Source organism: Haemaphysalis longicornis, unplaced genomic scaffold (assembly GCF_048455015.1).
Source record: "Haemaphysalis longicornis isolate Haplotype H1 unplaced genomic scaffold, Haemaphysalis longicornis Haplotype H1 scaffold_6, whole genome shotgun sequence".
NCBI lineage: Eukaryota > Metazoa > Arthropoda > Arachnida > Ixodida > Ixodidae > Haemaphysalis > Haemaphysalis longicornis.
In genome coordinates this window covers 865,487-882,068 of record NW_027526407.1, presented here as the reverse complement: position 1 = coordinate 882,068, position 16,582 = coordinate 865,487, and the positions used below count along the sequence as shown (strand labels likewise).

The following is a 16,582-nucleotide window of genomic DNA, read 5'->3' as shown; positions in this document are numbered from 1 at the left end:
TAGGTCTAAAATTTGAAGGGCCAGCTTCACTACCAGATTTATAAACAGCGGTTACCTTTGCGATTTGCCGTTCTCTGGGAAGGGAACAGGTTGATAGCAACCCTTTGAAAAGTATACGCAAGTATTTGGCCCCCATTCAGCGCATCTCCTAAGAAATTCATTCGGCAAGTTGTCGGGACCGGCACACTTTTAGTATCTAGTTTTAACAACAAATTAAGCATTCCAAAGTCTGATACAACACGTAGTTCAACATGTTGGCTCTTGCAAATGTCAATATGAGGCACATTTCCGTTATCTATAGTAAAAAGAGATTGTAAATAGTTATTTAGCGAGTTGGCTCTATTTTTCCTTTCTCCCTGGGGCGCCGGCCTATTACGGTTTTTGGATTGAGGTAGTTCCAAAACTTCTGAGGAGACGTTTTTAATAATTAGGGGAGCATTCTTGTAAAATAGTTGGCTTTGGACCTTTTTTGTGATTTCATGTTAATAAAAGCTTGACTCAACTTTTTCCGAATTTGCAGCATTGGTTTTTATTTTACAGTTTTTCTGAGGTGTTTTACAGTAGGATTAGATAAGGAGATTTTACGCGTTATTCAGGGATTATGTTTTATTGTTTTCTTTGTTTTAGACGCCACATCATCAAGAACGCAGTGTGATATGACCGCTTTAAAGTTTGCCAATAGTATTTCGATATTTGTGTTTTTTGTCATTTGCTTGTAGTTCAAAAGAAGCAAGTTCATTGAAAAGATTATCAAGTATGCTGGTGTCATCGGCGTGGGTAAAGTCGAGATATGCAGCAAAGAAGTTAAACAATGTTTTGAATGTCAAATATAGAAAGAAAGCCTTGAATATTTTCGGGGGCTGATATGCCTTTAAGGATTTCAATCTGTGCTTGATGTGCAGGAAAATGATAACTTAGGAGCACTACTCAAGTACGATGGAACAGCACCCTTGAACACTGGTAGGCTGTTTTACAATTTGGGAGAGAGTAAACGTCAATATAATATCAATTAGTCCGTGCGAGCATGTGCTATGGTGTTGCATTGTTTGCCAGTTTATATCAGGTAAAATAAAATCGCGGAGCAAGATTAGCCTGGCTCTGAGTACATGCCGAAGGATATACGTGTGCAAAGCTTGCAAGCTATAGTTGTCTGAAGATGGTCTGCCTTTATGGCAGACAACAAACACTGGGCGAGAAGTAAAGACAAGCTTGCAAAATAGTGCATCGACTTCGACAATCTCTGCAAAGATTTCAAAGGAAATGTGTGTTTTCGTAAAATGGCCTCGCCCCCCCTCGTCTTGGCCTATCTTTGCGAAAGATTACATAGTTGGGGGTGTTACCTCGAAATTACACATATATTTTGGGAGGAACGTTTCTGTCAAGGCTATAAAGTGCGGTTCAATTCCAAGAAGTAGGGATTCTAGCCGTACTAATTTTTGAAGCATGTTGCTGGGGGTAAGGTAAGAAATGGTACTTCTTTTGTTGGCTGCGGCTTTGTAGCTCGACTGGTGTTTCCTCTTCGTTTTTTTGTGGTTGATGGTATGAGGTCCTGAGTTTATGAGCACAATGGCATTTGTTTTCTTGTCGCATCTGTTCAAATCGTCGTTCACTTAAAACTTGTCATAGACCATAAATACTTTGTTTTGGCTTCTTTTTGTTTTTGCAACTGGAAAAAATCCTAAAATATCATTATTTCTAGAGTTCTTTTAGTAAATGAAGAGCTCGAAGACTGCACGGGCGGGACAATTGCAGGATGTTAGAGGGAGGTTAGTGGTTTTTCTCGTATGCTATATCATATCTCGTGTAACTGAAAATTCTACAGGGTACTTAAAACTGTTCAGATACACCGGTAGTGGCATGGAAACGGTCAGTCCAATCAGTATCGGGGTAGTTAAAATGGTGGCATGCTGTTAGACTAGCAGTGAGACACGTTTTCCCTTTCAAATCGGGTTAGTCCTTCAAGTGCCTAAAAAATTGCGTGTGGTTTTGGTGGGCAATATCCCTCTAGTTCTGACAAGGCCCGATTTTGTTCGACATGCTACGTACATACATTGCCTCAAGGCGGTTCTCGTGGTTGAGTTTAAAATGAATATTTGAATATTTTGTCACAAAAAGAACAGTACCAATTCTGGTTACCAGCGATTACGGCGGTAAATGGTAAATCCAGGCATGTACGTTAGCAACTTCAGCGACAGTGATATGCGGTGGAAGCCATGTTTCAGAGAGAACAAAGGATCACCATCAAATAAATAAATGACGGCGGACATTTCATTGCACTTCGGCCTTACGCTTCGGCGTTATCCTGTGCCATACCCTAAAAAATCGAACATATGATGTAATTTTACGTATTGAAGTATGTTTTGGGTGGTATGGGGGTGGGTTTTAAAAGACAAGATTCAGATATGTTTTTTTTTGCTAGCTCGCCCACGGCGCCCATTGTTTGCCCGAATTATCAACAGCATTATAAGAGTGCGGTTTTGTGCTTAATATAAGCTTTTTATAGCGTAGCTTGATGGCAACCAACGTACACCTAATATTTACCCTAAGGAGCAAATGTGCCACGTTTACTAATCAAAGACGAATGCTAAGGTTAGAAGCTGTCTTTCTTTGACTGAACCCATCGTATACACGGACGCTGCAGTTCCGGCAAATGTTAGTACCTACACTTTCTCTACCACTGCGTGATGCGACCAGGCAAGTAGATGCCAGAACCAACGCCATTATGTGCCAACAGAGGATATGTACAGTGCCCGACCAGGGTTAACAGACTTTCGAGATTATTTGGATTGGGCCCTCCGAACTTCATGTGAAACTGACCCCCTTCACTATAGTGTGTTAAGATTCCCAGGCTGCCCATCGAGCACGCGCGAATGTTCTTACCACAGATCATGAACTGCAGAAGATCCGTCAGTAGGCGTGCCTATTCTGTGCCCGGTAACGATACCATCCTCTGGGTCGCCGCGTATTGTGATATTCCCTGAAAAGAATTACTGCGTGCTCACCTTTACGCTGCACTAGGCAGAGACTCGGATACAAATTTTCCTCACCTTGGTACCTTATGCCAGCTAGCAGATCATATGGCAGAGAAGCATTCGACCAAACAACAACGTGATGCATACCTCACAGCAGTAGGCCGTCCACTCTGGATATTGGCCCTTCCTTCAAAATAATTCAAATGGCGAGGGTCGGTTGTGCTTCCGAGAATTCAGAAAGTAAAATTTCTTCGTTTTTCCTGAAACATTTTCACAGGTTTTTTTATCTACTACACGTTTTTTGCGATGACTGATATTCACCGTGCCGAATACACTGACGTCCCAGAAAATGAGGTTAAACAGACGCGACCTATCCTTAGCGACATTCAACCCTTCCTTACAGCCGGCGCGTCAATAAGTTGTTAGGGCGAATCAGCTCAGTGGATTGTCAACAACAGACTGCATAACGGGTAGTAATTGGCATTGTTATTCAGTCTTCATAATGTGCCGAAGTATATCGCCTAAGGCCTGCACCGTGCTATTCACTAGTGTAATAATGAACTTTCATTTAGCCAGGATGGCGGCCTGGTCGGCTTCTGGCCTGTATGGGGAGTTTGAGTATTGGCGCTACGTGTGGTTGTACCTGGGTTTTCTATTTATGTCCTGATGCCAACAAGAGCTCATGCACATAATGTACACATCAACACAACAAGAACACAAGGCAGAAGAAGCTCGGAAGTTGCACCAGGTAACAAATGCTATTCTTGTTAGCGAATGGAGAAAGCTAGTTGCGTTCATGTGCGATAAACACGAATGGTGTTACCCGCTGCACCTTGGCGCAGCTGACGAGCATACGAGACATCGATTGCCGGGTGCCCTTTTCAATGCTCGATGAAAACCTTAACGTCGATTATCTACGTTATGTCTGAAGTTCCGGAAGTTTCTCTAGTAATGACGACGGCGCCGTCTCTGGGTTAAGCTTTTTGATCTGATGCTCCCAAAAAAGGGATTATCGCAGACACCTCATGCACGTCGACTCCTGCATAACAGGGGATTCAAGTCTGCAAAATGCTCGCCTCATTGTCCTTTGCTACGATGAGGCGTAGTCCAGCAGATACCTGCGCGATAAACACAGTGTAAAAAATGAGTGAAGGGAACATGAGTCATGAATGGGGGCGAGAATTTAACCCTCCTTCACATCTAATAGGTGCGCCACTCTTATAGTTTATTTATCCTTGTGACAAATCCTCTCTTGATATCACCAGGGCCTCCATCAAACAGATGTTAAAATACCGTTCGAAATTCACCGTACCAAGTATACATTGCAAAGCCTAAAATGTCTTGTTATATAGGTGCCGCAAGGTGCAAAGTAGAAGCATGTTGGGGATAGCCAATTAGAGTCGGGTACTACAAGAGCCTGAAATCTCGCAATATGCTTTCAAGCAGTAATATACGAGACAGGGGATTTAGTAAGACCACTCTAAGCTACCCCAGCTCACCTTGTGTATTGGCTACGGTATTCACACGACGGTATTTGCAATACCCTGGACTCCGAGCATCCGCGCTCCAAATGTGACAAACAGTGGCATGGCGTTTTCAGTTCAATTTTAGCGGCTTAGTATGGCGGCACCACCAGCACTGGTCAACGTCCATCTGTTGGGATGCATTTTTGTCAATTTGGCAGGAAGTTCCTGTTGGAAGCTACAGCAACGACAAGGAAGTACGCCAGTTCTTCTGTTATTGGAATGCCAGATGGCAGAATCAAGCGCCTTCCTTCGGAAAAAGATCTGGTTGGTTCCTAAAAAGAGGATGAAGTGAACGGTCGTTTTGTGCACTTTTAACCACCAGTTTCCCTAAGTTGTACAATTGCTATCCTTTTCTCGGAATTATATTCCTTCGTTCCGAAAACTGCGTTACCCCGTACTGAGTATTCATTTTATGAAAGTTTTTTGATAGCTTCATTGGGAACAGGTATATTTGAAGAAAGAAAAATCTCACCAATGTTTATCGATATAAAATGCCAAAAGGGTGGTAGAAAGCTGCTCACTGAGACCAAGAATGGTTCAACTGCACATCAAGGTTACACCACCCGTAACGAGGCAGCTCGCGAGCAGCTGGAGTTGAAGGTGTATGAAGCGGTGTGCAGAATTATGACCAACAAACACAATGCAGAAGTACTGCGTAAAGATATTTTCTTTCTGTTCAACAGTTCCAAACATCCTGAATGTGTCAATTCACGCTTTGTCTAACAAAGCGTGCATAAACTGTACCCGCGCCGCTTACGGCTCGGGAACGGTATATACTGACTAGGCGACAGAAAGACCTCAGTGAAATGAGCAGCACGGGTTCACCCGACAGACAGCTGTAACTTAAAAACTTTTTGCGCCAACGACATACACAACGACTTTCTCTCAAACTTGTAGGAAATATTTACTGGAAAATGAAATCTTAAACTTCAAAGCTCCCTTCTTATAACCGCTTCACTGGGCCGAAAAATGGGGCTTCATACTTTTTTCAAGGGAGGTATGTCAAAGCAGCTTACCGAAGTGAGGAGATGCGTCTGGTACCGCAGGTGAAACTCGGCAGCCCAGCAAACTATGCCACGTCGCCGCCACTCACTCGGCTGAATTAGGAAGCGGCACTCGACAACCCACCGTATTCAGTGCTTGCAGCTGTTGAGGTGGCAATCTACACAGCCGGACGGATTTCCCTTCTTTCGTGTCTGCTCCAAGAGACCCCACTAGAACTAAGCACTTTCAAGCAGCTGAACGGCGCTTCAGATAATATTGAATGTTTGATGTTTGCTTTCATAGAAAGCCAGATCCTTGATTTTTTCTTCAGCAATTGGAACAGAAAGGTTCCTGTTCTAGCACCATAGAAATTTTATTGACTACAACCTACATGTGACCACGTTGAACGCTCCAAAATGGACGCTTCCGTCTCAGGAAACAGCTTGTAAGAAAAAGGCCATGCTCTTGAATCGTTTGCAGCTTTGACTCAAACTAAACACGTCAACCACACTTTACGACATTTCTGTGAAACCTTTGAATTCGTCCCACTTGAGAACCTTTTGAATGAGCTATGTTCACCCGAAGTCACGCTAAAGTGCATAGGCTGATGCTGAAATCCGTGACGCCTTCGATATGTTTGGCGAAGTATGCACCCGCCTGCGGCCAACATACTCTAAAGATACTCAGCGCAGCCTAACCGAATAAATCTGCTGAAAAGCGGAACAATATTGGTTGTAAATACGCTTTCGCGCTCTTATTCCCCGAACGATTTGCCATCCCCCGAGCATTATTTAGCAAAAGTGCTTCTGGGTACATCCATCGTTCGCTTGGAGAGCATAAATAGAGCCAATAGATAACGCAAACCTGAACCTTTTGTGGGATTCGATATGTGGATATAGCGTATCGGGAAATGATAACTGAAAACGGGTATTCGACTCAGATGTGTCGTAACTGAGTTTTTCCATATACACTTCTTGGTAAATATTCTATGTTATTTTGTTTACCGCCCTGTACCAAACATCCCGCCGGTGTATCCATAGTGATTTAGCGAATCCGTTCTTTCAGCACTGAAAAAACGTTCATGATAAATCAAGCTAAACGTTTTCATGTTTTTATTGCTTGCATAGGCGTGGTGGGAAGATCCACGCAATTGCGGAGTGTGTCCAGAAACACGTTATTTCGGAGCCGTCATAGCCATTTGGAAAAGAACCAGGGCTTGCTATAATCAACACCGTTGGTCAATCAACTACACACGGGGACGCGAAAGCGAAGGAATAAACACCGTTTAAAGGAACGGTCTTTGGGACTGTGGAGTAAGCGACTCCCTTTCCGTCCAGGAGCCCCGGAAGCGTCACTGCTAGCCAGAATCTTTTTTGTTTATTTATTTCTTTATATGCACAGATAATACGACAGGACGTATGGGTAAAACTGGACCACAGCAAACTAGCAAGGTTTTACCACGCCAATATGAACATTGTTAAGGTGATTGTTTGCTGGCGTGCCATCCCCCCGTGGTTCTTATAGGAAGGGCTAGTGATAAAAATGAACTGCAGCAGAAGTCCCAAGTCACGTGTTAAATGTGCAAAGTGAATCGACAGAGAATGTAGAATGCAGTGTTCACATGGGTGACGAAGCATTGTTGAATACAAGTGGTTCAAGGGGCTATGATGCCACTGGTGTAATGGTAACAAGGCAGAATGAAATACGGGAAAACTGCTTACTGAATATTCAGCAGTACTGAGAGCAGTACTGAAAGCAATTGGGCATGTGCGACTTCTGTGATTCTGGAACATTTGTTTATGACAGTTGGAGAGTTTAATTGGTACCCTTTCAGTTTACATATCTTGGAAGGGTAGTTTAACGCGGTGAATGGCCACCTCAACGTACGGAATCTTCGGAGATCTCCTGAACAATCTTTCGAATATCTCCAATTCACGCTTGTAGCAGACATTGGCTGTATACTAGGTGAGAATTCAATGGTATTGGGGAAACGGCGATAAAACGTTCGAGTCCCAGTGGTTTTCTTTTGAAACTATTACGTCTCTGTGAAATTGCGTTGTAAGATGATGGAGTATGCGGCAGCGAGTAATTGTAAGATTGAGAATTTAGGTTTTATGAAGGGACACTAAGGGTTGGAAAAAGATAGCTTTTATTGATTTTTACGGCGCCGATATAATAAACACGCTATTCAAGCAAAGGTTTTGTTAAATATTTAAAGCGAGAAACGCGAAATATAGCTCCCACACAATGAAGGTATGGTGGTACTGCGGTTGGTCAGGTAAAAAAAGGTGTAAACGGCGTGGGTTTATCGGAAAAGAATCTTGAACTGCGTTTCTGAGATCAACAGTTCATATGTGATCGATTTAGATGAAAATATCGCAAACAATATATTCAGAGAGCAGCTCCAATTATAAGCCATAGACTACCACCGTTAGTCATTACTAAATAGGCTGTTCTCCATGCTATATTCCGAAATTTAGATTTCACTATCCTCTAGGAGAAGCATTAGTGCACGATATGCCGAATTAAGCGATGACAACGGTGTCCGACCGAGCTTCTTCAAGCATTACCCCAAGTAGAAAGCCGGAAACGAAACTACATACAAAAGATAGGTGACCAACGTGAGCCTCTATTTTTTAGTTAGCCGCGAAGCGAATAGCCATCGGTAGAGAGTACCCGCATCCCACAGACTTTATTCCCCGTAAAATTCCCCGGGCACTACCTGCAGGTAGTTAACGAACAACGCCAACCTTTTACTCTTGATCAATAGTCTCCAAACCGTGTGTCACTTATCTTTGCCCCTGATAAGTTTGTGACCGAAGGAACCAACCTTAAGAGCAGTTTCAACACGAGTGCTGGAAACTGCTTTTTCACAGCAGGTTCGAGCGCGAGGAAACAGTATGATGTGCACGTGATCTGCAGATGAGGTGAGGGGAAGGTTCTCTCCTGAACAGCGCGTAGAAGGGCAGCCACGGTTGCATGTTATAGCTTCGATTTCGGTCCGCTTGACGGGCAGTTTGGCGGGTGGAGGCTAGAGGGGGTGCCCTCCCTTGTTCGTAATAAAGCATTTCTCGTTTCGTCCGACACAAAACCCAGATGACCAAGCAAACTTTATCGGCCACAAAAACGTTGTCCCTGTCGGCCGTTTCTTGGAGACGTCAAAACTATTGTTTCCAGCGTGACAGCGTCTTGTTATACCGGCTGTTCTAACACCAACGGCTAACGCTCTCTATCACACCCGTTCGTCACTCCCACTTTGTGACGATAAGTGTACATTACAAAAAAATAATAGAGATGGGAGAGAGAATTGAATGTGTGTTTAGATATTTCTCACCAAACAAACTGATATTTCTTCTTCGAAAAGAAGCCTCAATGGCAAGGAAATAAGCGAAGTGTTAGCTAAACAAAATTTTATTCAGCCTTTGGTGTCCTTTTACAACATCAGCCTCGTGAAAATTCTACCGCTATCGTTGTACACTCAACCCAAACAGCCCAATCCCACACTTTGCCAACATAATTGACCAATCATTTGTAGAAATCATTCCAAGCAAGAAACCTCAAGCTCGTCCATTTGTATAAAACATATATAGCCACCCAAAGAAACCCCTTACCGGCATCGACGAACTCCTTAAAACCGTGCGGCTGTGCACACGAAGAAAAAAATAATCGCACTTGGCGACATCATTGCACAACATATGGCGTTGGTATACCTCAAAGACATCAGGAAAGACAAAACACTGTATGATGGTATACTTGAGAACCTTTTGCATTTGGGCAAAATCCCAGATCTCCTAACAAGAATTGGTAACACCATCTCCAGACACACCAGCCCTGACCTCACCTGCACATATATTATCAACAGTACCACCTGGGCGCAACTTTACGAAACACTCGGGAGCGATCACCATATTATACAACTGGAAACTGCGCACGAAAGACACGCTAATTGACGCATCGGCACCGCGACACTAATTGGAACGACTTTGGAGACGACAACCCGGCGGACACCATCACTAACCTAGATGACTGAGTCTAACGGTTACATAACACGGCCAAAAACCACATGAAACAAAGTGACCTAACCCAAGAAAATCTAGCCACTGACGCATACCTGCTCCATCTTTGGATGTCCGAGAAGGCCTGCTTTGGAGGTGGAGAAGGAAAAAACGAATAAGAAACTTCGCATCCGCATTGCTGAAATTCCGGCAGGGGCAGATGCACACGCTAAAAAACAAAGCTAACAAAACTGGAATGAATTCTCCAACCACCTTCAGGGCATGTTCGACACCCCACGCACCTGGCACTTACTCCGATCCTTATTAGGTAGCACGGAATCAAAGTCCACCACATACATAATTACCAGCGTACACAATCTCATCTTTTCCGAGAGCTTCAGCAACCGCCTCAAGCATCCAATCCGGCTACTACTCTGACACTTCCATCATACAGGGGAAAACCCAATCCAGACATGGGCGCGCCTTTTTCCATGGCTGAAATAGAAGCAGCCGTTCACCATCCATACCAAAACACAGCCCAGGGAAAAGACCAGATACGCAAGATGCTCCTTCGAAACCTTGATTACATTCCACTTCAAAACCTTCTGAATTTTTCAACTCACATTGGCAGGCTGGAATCCCCCAGAATTGAAGTGCGCTGAAACCACCCTCATACCGAATCCTAACAAATCGCTAATTACATACAACCTCCGCTCTAAGTCTCTCAATTTCTGCGTCCGAAAACTGTTCGAACACAAGGTGTACAACCGGCTGTCACCCATGTCGACAAAAATTCGTACTTCCCACAGACAATGTACGGCTTTCGCCCACACTCATCGGCACAGGACATCCTATTTCAAATTAAAGACGACGTTGCGAATACCATGAACAATCAGACCAAAAATATATACTAGCCGTAGACATAACAAGAGCATTTGATAACGTAACGCACCCTGCTATGTTGCAAGGTATTGCCTCTAACAACTGCTGCGAATGTATATTTTCCCACTTCGCCTGTTTTCTGACTGCACGGCAACTATAGGCATTGGGCATCAACCGTTCCAACCCATTTGCAATGGCACCCAAGGGGTCCCAAGAAGGATCCGTCGTTTCACCATTACTATTCAACTTAGCTATGAAAGATCTGCACTCGCTCCTCGCAGCAATCTACAATTTACGCCATGCACTTTAAACTAATTACCTTACCTTGTGGCACCCCACCGGCGGCTACGGCGCCCAATAAGACACACTTCAGCAAGCCATACCCGCCACACAAACATACCTCCGAGCTCGTGCACCGGAATGCGCCCCAGAAAAATAAGCCCTGCTCAAGCTCTGTGCCCGCACTTACAGAAAATAACAGACCCGATACCCGATCCGGAGTTAACCATAAAACACCTAGAAATACCTACAGTCCCCACCTCCGCATACTCTGTCTCAACATAGCTAAAAATGGAAGCGGCACTCAAACTTACTGCAATAAAATGAACACTCGCACAACTAACACACCTCGTGGGACGCATCGCCAACCGCCGCTACGGCTTTCAGGAGAAGGACACTCTCAGAATAACACAACCAATACTGACAAGTCGTCTTAATTACGGAGCACCTTACCTGGCTTTCAAATCCGTCGATAAAGAAAAACTCAATGCTTTTATCAGCAAAGCCTACAAACTCGCCCTACGCCTACCACCCTCAACAACCACGCGCAAGTTGCTCTAAACAGGGGCCCACAACACTTTGGAAAAATTGCACGAAGCTCATCGTTTTTCCCAAACCACCCGTCTCAAGCTCACACCTACCGGACGAGACACCCTTACACGGCTCGATGCGGTTACGAAGAAGCACGCGGGGAACCCTACGACACGATACACGGTCGCTGCACGCTACGCCTGCAAACCCGCCCACGCAGTAGCGGTTATGGACCACCAGGGAACCGAAGTCACAGCCACCACGATATACACCACCTTTAAAAACGCCGCTAAGGAAATGGCTATCGCCCTAGCAGCCAGAAGGACCAGTGAATTGGTTGCAGTCATTACGTACTCTCAAGTACTATGCCACAACTACCACGTCGCCGCATATCACCCTTCGACCTGAAGATCCTTAATACCATCCCCCAGCTACCCGACAGCCATATCGTTTGGGCCCCTGGACACAAGTCGCTCGACGGAAATGAGGCGGCAAACGCCGCTGCCGGAGTACACACAATCCGGGCCATTTCCAAAGAGAGCCAAGACACGAAGAACCCCCCCCCTCATCAGCCCCCCCCCCCCACTGAACAGCTATGCGGATATTCTCCCTCACTTTAAACACGAGCGTTAACGGTTCCCTCCATCTAAATTCCACCTTTCCAGACCGGAAGCGACAACACTCCGGTGGCTACAGACCAGCTTTTACCGGCACTGACCCATCCTCCACCATATCTATCTCACCCAGTATTATACTACCTCCCACTTTTTCCCCCAGACAGGCACCCTGTACCATCTGGTTTGGGAGTGCCAACACTCTCCACCCCTCACATCCAATCGCCATCCAATGTACGGGGAGCGGGTGGACCGGCTCTCCAGCTCCGACCTTTAGACCCAGCGCATGCGGATAGACAGGGCACGAGCAGCTAGCAAGGAGCATGGCATATCGGACCAGTGGACGCCCCCTACAAGTGCTCTCGCAATCCTGCACCATTGGGCACGAAATTAAAGATAAATATTCTCTTCTCCCTCTTTTCTGAAAATGTTGAAAACCCGCATATGACAAAGTTTTGCAGTTGAAGTTGTCCGCAGGAGTGGTAGTGCCATGTCCTCGGCTTTGTAACGTGTGATGTCAAGTCGATCAATTGTGTTTCTTTAAAAGTTAAGTATAAAGTTCTCCGCGCGACATGGCACACTTATCAAGTTTCATTGCGACACCCGAAGTCGCCTTCAAAAAGCACTTGTCAATGAATCGCAACACCTTGCAATATGTGTGTGTCCTTTGTGGAAGACATTTTTATTCTTAGTAGCATGTGTTAAATGCGTGTGAGAGAGGGACAGAATTATCTTAATGATACTGGTGAGGATAGCCCGGCCAAGACACTTTGTTTGCTTCACCAAGTGTAAACAAATAAAATGAAATTGATGAGAAGATGATGATAATGATGGTGCTGAAAATTATGTGCTCATTGATAGAGTCCTGTTTATATAGTCCGAAGAAATGCTGTGTTATGCAGGAAAGACCATAGAGCTTTTGTCACTCGATATGCTCGGTTAGAGTTAAACCAAGTGCCTGTTCCTATTGAAGCTTGTTAGGCATCTTACTCTGTTGTAGTTTTGAGTCCAGTTCAATTCAATACTAATTTCAATACAAAATTCAATACTTATTTCCTGTGCTAACAAAACTGGCTCCTTCAAAATTACTAGAAGTCCTTCATAAAGTTAACCGAGTACATTTTGTTTCAGCATGAATCCAGTGTGGCCTAGCAAAAAAAGATAAATATAGAAAACATCGTATGACGCCCGGCTTCTCTTTGGCCAATGACATATTCATATCGTTTTAATGTCAACTCCCGATATTTCCAAAAGAATTGAGTGCTGCTGTATAAAAAACGGCGGTTTGCTTCTTAAGTCAGAAACCATGGGTGGCCGAAAACTATGGTTGGCTCTCCTATTTACTTTATTGTGTGTTTCTGAAACGGTTTCAAATAGTGCTAAGGACGAAATTTTCCACCCGGTTGACATAAGACAGGTAAGAATCACTGGTTAGTGGGTTTATCTCGTTCTCGTGGGTTTATCTCGTGGGTTTATCTCGTTTAGGCGTCGATAACTTTGCCGAGGGACAAACAAACAGTATTACCTAAAATTAGTATATAAATTTAGCGTAAAGCGTATTGAATAAACCAAAGTACTCTTCCTTTTTTGTTATGAATTACCACTGATATTACCGCTGCCAACCGAAACCCTTTCAGAAATAAGCAATGAGCATACCGGTGGACCAATAGTGGTAGTTTTATTTTCTATGCAAAAAAATAAAACGAAAGCTTAAGAACATTGTTTACGCTCTCAAACATTAGGCAAATAAAGCTGTTAATTTTTGCCATAAAACTATTGTGTGGCGAAACATTTTGTGGATGGATGAACACACACGCAAAGGGCGGCGTCTATGGGCGGAGAAATGTTCGAGTGTGTCCCCTGGCGTTGACGTGAGCTTAGGGACTGCCCCCTTTGTCGTCTGCTACACTCCGCTTCTGAGAGGCAACAATGCCTGTGCTAGAAATCGCACGCTTTGATGCTTTAGCGAACAACCAGTAATTGATTTATTTCCAACATATGACCAAACTAAATATCTTGAAGCTTAATACCGCCCAAGTTTGCAACACACGAGCAGCGAAGTACAACTTTCTTCAGACGTTTGCCTATATGATCGTGTGTACCAGGTCCTTTCAAGCTCATTTGCGAGGTACAGAACTCAGAGCTCCTCAATAAGTATTCAAAATGCGTAGACATCCTTTGTCTGCTTTTGAAATACTCTTAAGAACAATCAACAGTCTAATCCAACGCAATAAGCTGCGAGCCCCTACACGCGCGTCGCAAAGCCGGAAATAAAACGGCTGTCTTCTATTTTGCATCATGTGAATGTTTTTTTCTGTGTTCAACACATTGATTTTTCTGCGCCATCTCAAATGACTTATTTTGAGGTTTCCCGATGTTAGGAAGGCTCCCAAAGTTCGTGGAGCTCTTTTCTTCAGGCTGTAGGCATCCATCTTTGATGTATTCTTGGTGTCAGGTAAGGTCATTATTATAATAAAAAATAATTAAATTAAATATAATAATATTATATTTTATTCACACGCAGTTTCTAATATTTTATACATGTGCAAATGCAAAAAGAAGGCACCGCAAAATGGCTCAGACAGCGTTGTCCAGAGGGCTTGAAGCCACCTTTTGTGCAATCAATTTCTATCGTAACCAACGTTTTCATAACGAACTGACTTTGAACCGCAACCATTATGACATGAATACTGTGTTTAAGGCATGATATACTCGCTAACGAACGCAATGAATAAATTGCGTGCTAGTTTCTAGTAGAACAAGAATCGAAACCGATGAATAGAAACCAAGCAGCTCTTAGTTGTTTTTCTGCCCTTAAGGGGATAACAACAAATCCTGGCCTACTGGAGATGGCATTCATTGAATTGAAGAAAATTACTCTTACTGTCTTGTCCTGGATGGACAAACCCGTGCAACAAACCAAATCGACTTTACTGTAAACAAATTTTTCTCCTCCACCTGCTCCTCCTTCTCCTCTTGGGTGCAGTTTTGCAATCACACATATCAGAATATTGGGAAGATATGGGTATGGTTAAGGTACCAAAATATCCCTCCAGGTCTGAACAAGCCGTGTTACTCTATTTTTAGCGCATACGTTACCCGTTTTGCTCGACAAGTCTGCATTCTGGTTAGCATATTGTTATAAAAGCGCACGCGGCTATATTCACGGTAGGTTATTCAGAACCCAAACTATACTTTTTGCAGCCCCTAGTACACGTCGGCGTACGGCCATGCATGACAACATAAAGTGATGTGATATAATACCTTCGTGCGTTCGGCAAGGATGAAAATTTTGACCTTACATACAATTACTGGGAATAGTAATGCCTCCTTGAAAAGCCGACAGCCCCGAAGGCCTGGAATTTGTTTTGGAGTTGCATTCTTGCTGTTGTTGGTTATCAGCAGCAGCCTGTTTGTTCCCTTTGTTCTGAAAATTGCGAAACACAGAAGCTGATGCCTTGTTCGAACTCTTCAGGCTCAGCAGAAGATCTGCTTCTCAAGGAATTGCGAGACACCGGCAATGTTTCTTCCGGAGCGGTTTCAAGGACTGTACCTTAAGTGACGCGCTGTTAGCAATTTTAAGTCATTTATTATGATAGAAAATGACGCAGTCGCAAAAACATTTGCGGACCAACATCAAGAGTGAAACGATCACAAAAAAACACCTGGGAGAGCGAGCCCGAGTAAAGGAGCCGACAAATGCGAGAGTCCCTAGGCGGACGTCACAGAGGCGCACCTCGCAGCGCCGCTTGTGGTCCCGCTGAGCGCCAACTATGCCGACAGAGGCAGCAGGGAAGTTTAAGGCTTTTGTTGTTATATTGTGAAGTTAATAGCTTTATTTTTATATTTAAAATAAGGAGGTATGTGAAGACAAACGCTTGTCTACAGTGGGTAGCGAACCCACCCCCGCGGTTCGACGTGGGATTAAAAAGAGGCTTTACAAGCAAATTGCCACTGCTTCCCTATGACAAGGACTTTCAAGGCTTTAAAAGAAATGAAAGTTGAAAAGCACCTGGCGAAGATGGCACAACAGCAGACCTCTTGAAAGATGGCGCACAACTTGTACTTGAAAAACTTGAAGAACGTGAACATCACCCTACTTCACGGGAAAAGTGAAATCTGTGACTTTAATAATTACAGGGCGATGAGATTACTGTCAGTCGTCAACAGCGTCCTCACAAAAGTAATCCCTAACTGAAAAACTGCAACGTTAGATTTCAGTCAACCTAAGGAAAAAGCAGGGATTTATAAAGGCTGTTCAGCAATCATCCATATTCACATGATAAATCAGGTGATAGAAAAGTTCGTGGAGTATAGTCAACCACTATATATAGCCTTTATACGTAATGATAAAGCATTCGACTCTGTCGAAACATCACCAGTCATTCGGGCACTTTAAAATCAGGGTATAGACTAGCATTACGTTAATATAATAAAGGTTGTCTACAACGGGAGCACCGCTGCCATCATTTTTTATAAGAAGACCATTATAATATTTATAAAGAGGAACATTGCAGAGATCCAATGTCTGCAATGTTATTCACAGCATGTTTACGCGAGCGTTTTTGAACATTTAATTGAGAACAGGTGTGAGTAAGGGTAAGGAGAGAATACCTGACTGACCACAGATTTGCTGATCACGTTGCCTTGCTGACTAACTCCGGGGACGACTTCCAAGGCATGCTAACCCACTGGACAAGGGACATTTTTTGGAAAAAATTGCAGAACGGCATAAGAAATAGTTTCCATAGGTACAACGCTGCACCCGCAATGGACAAAAATTTATGAAGAGACTGGTG

At 43.9% G+C, this 16,582-nt stretch overlaps 1 long non-coding RNA gene across 3 annotated transcripts in view; it reads left to right on the top strand.

Moving 5' to 3' along the window:
* The first annotated feature begins 13,097 nt into the window (after positions 1 to 13,097).
* Positions 13,098 to 16,582, top strand: part of LOC144141354 (uncharacterized) — a 100,101-nt gene continuing 96,616 nt past the window's right edge. For all 3 annotated transcript variants that reach the window (XR_013316546.1, XR_013316544.1, XR_013316545.1), the window contains exon 1: positions 13,098 to 13,200. This is a non-coding gene — a long non-coding RNA (uncharacterized LOC144141354). The remainder of the gene's footprint in view (positions 13,201 to 16,582) is intronic.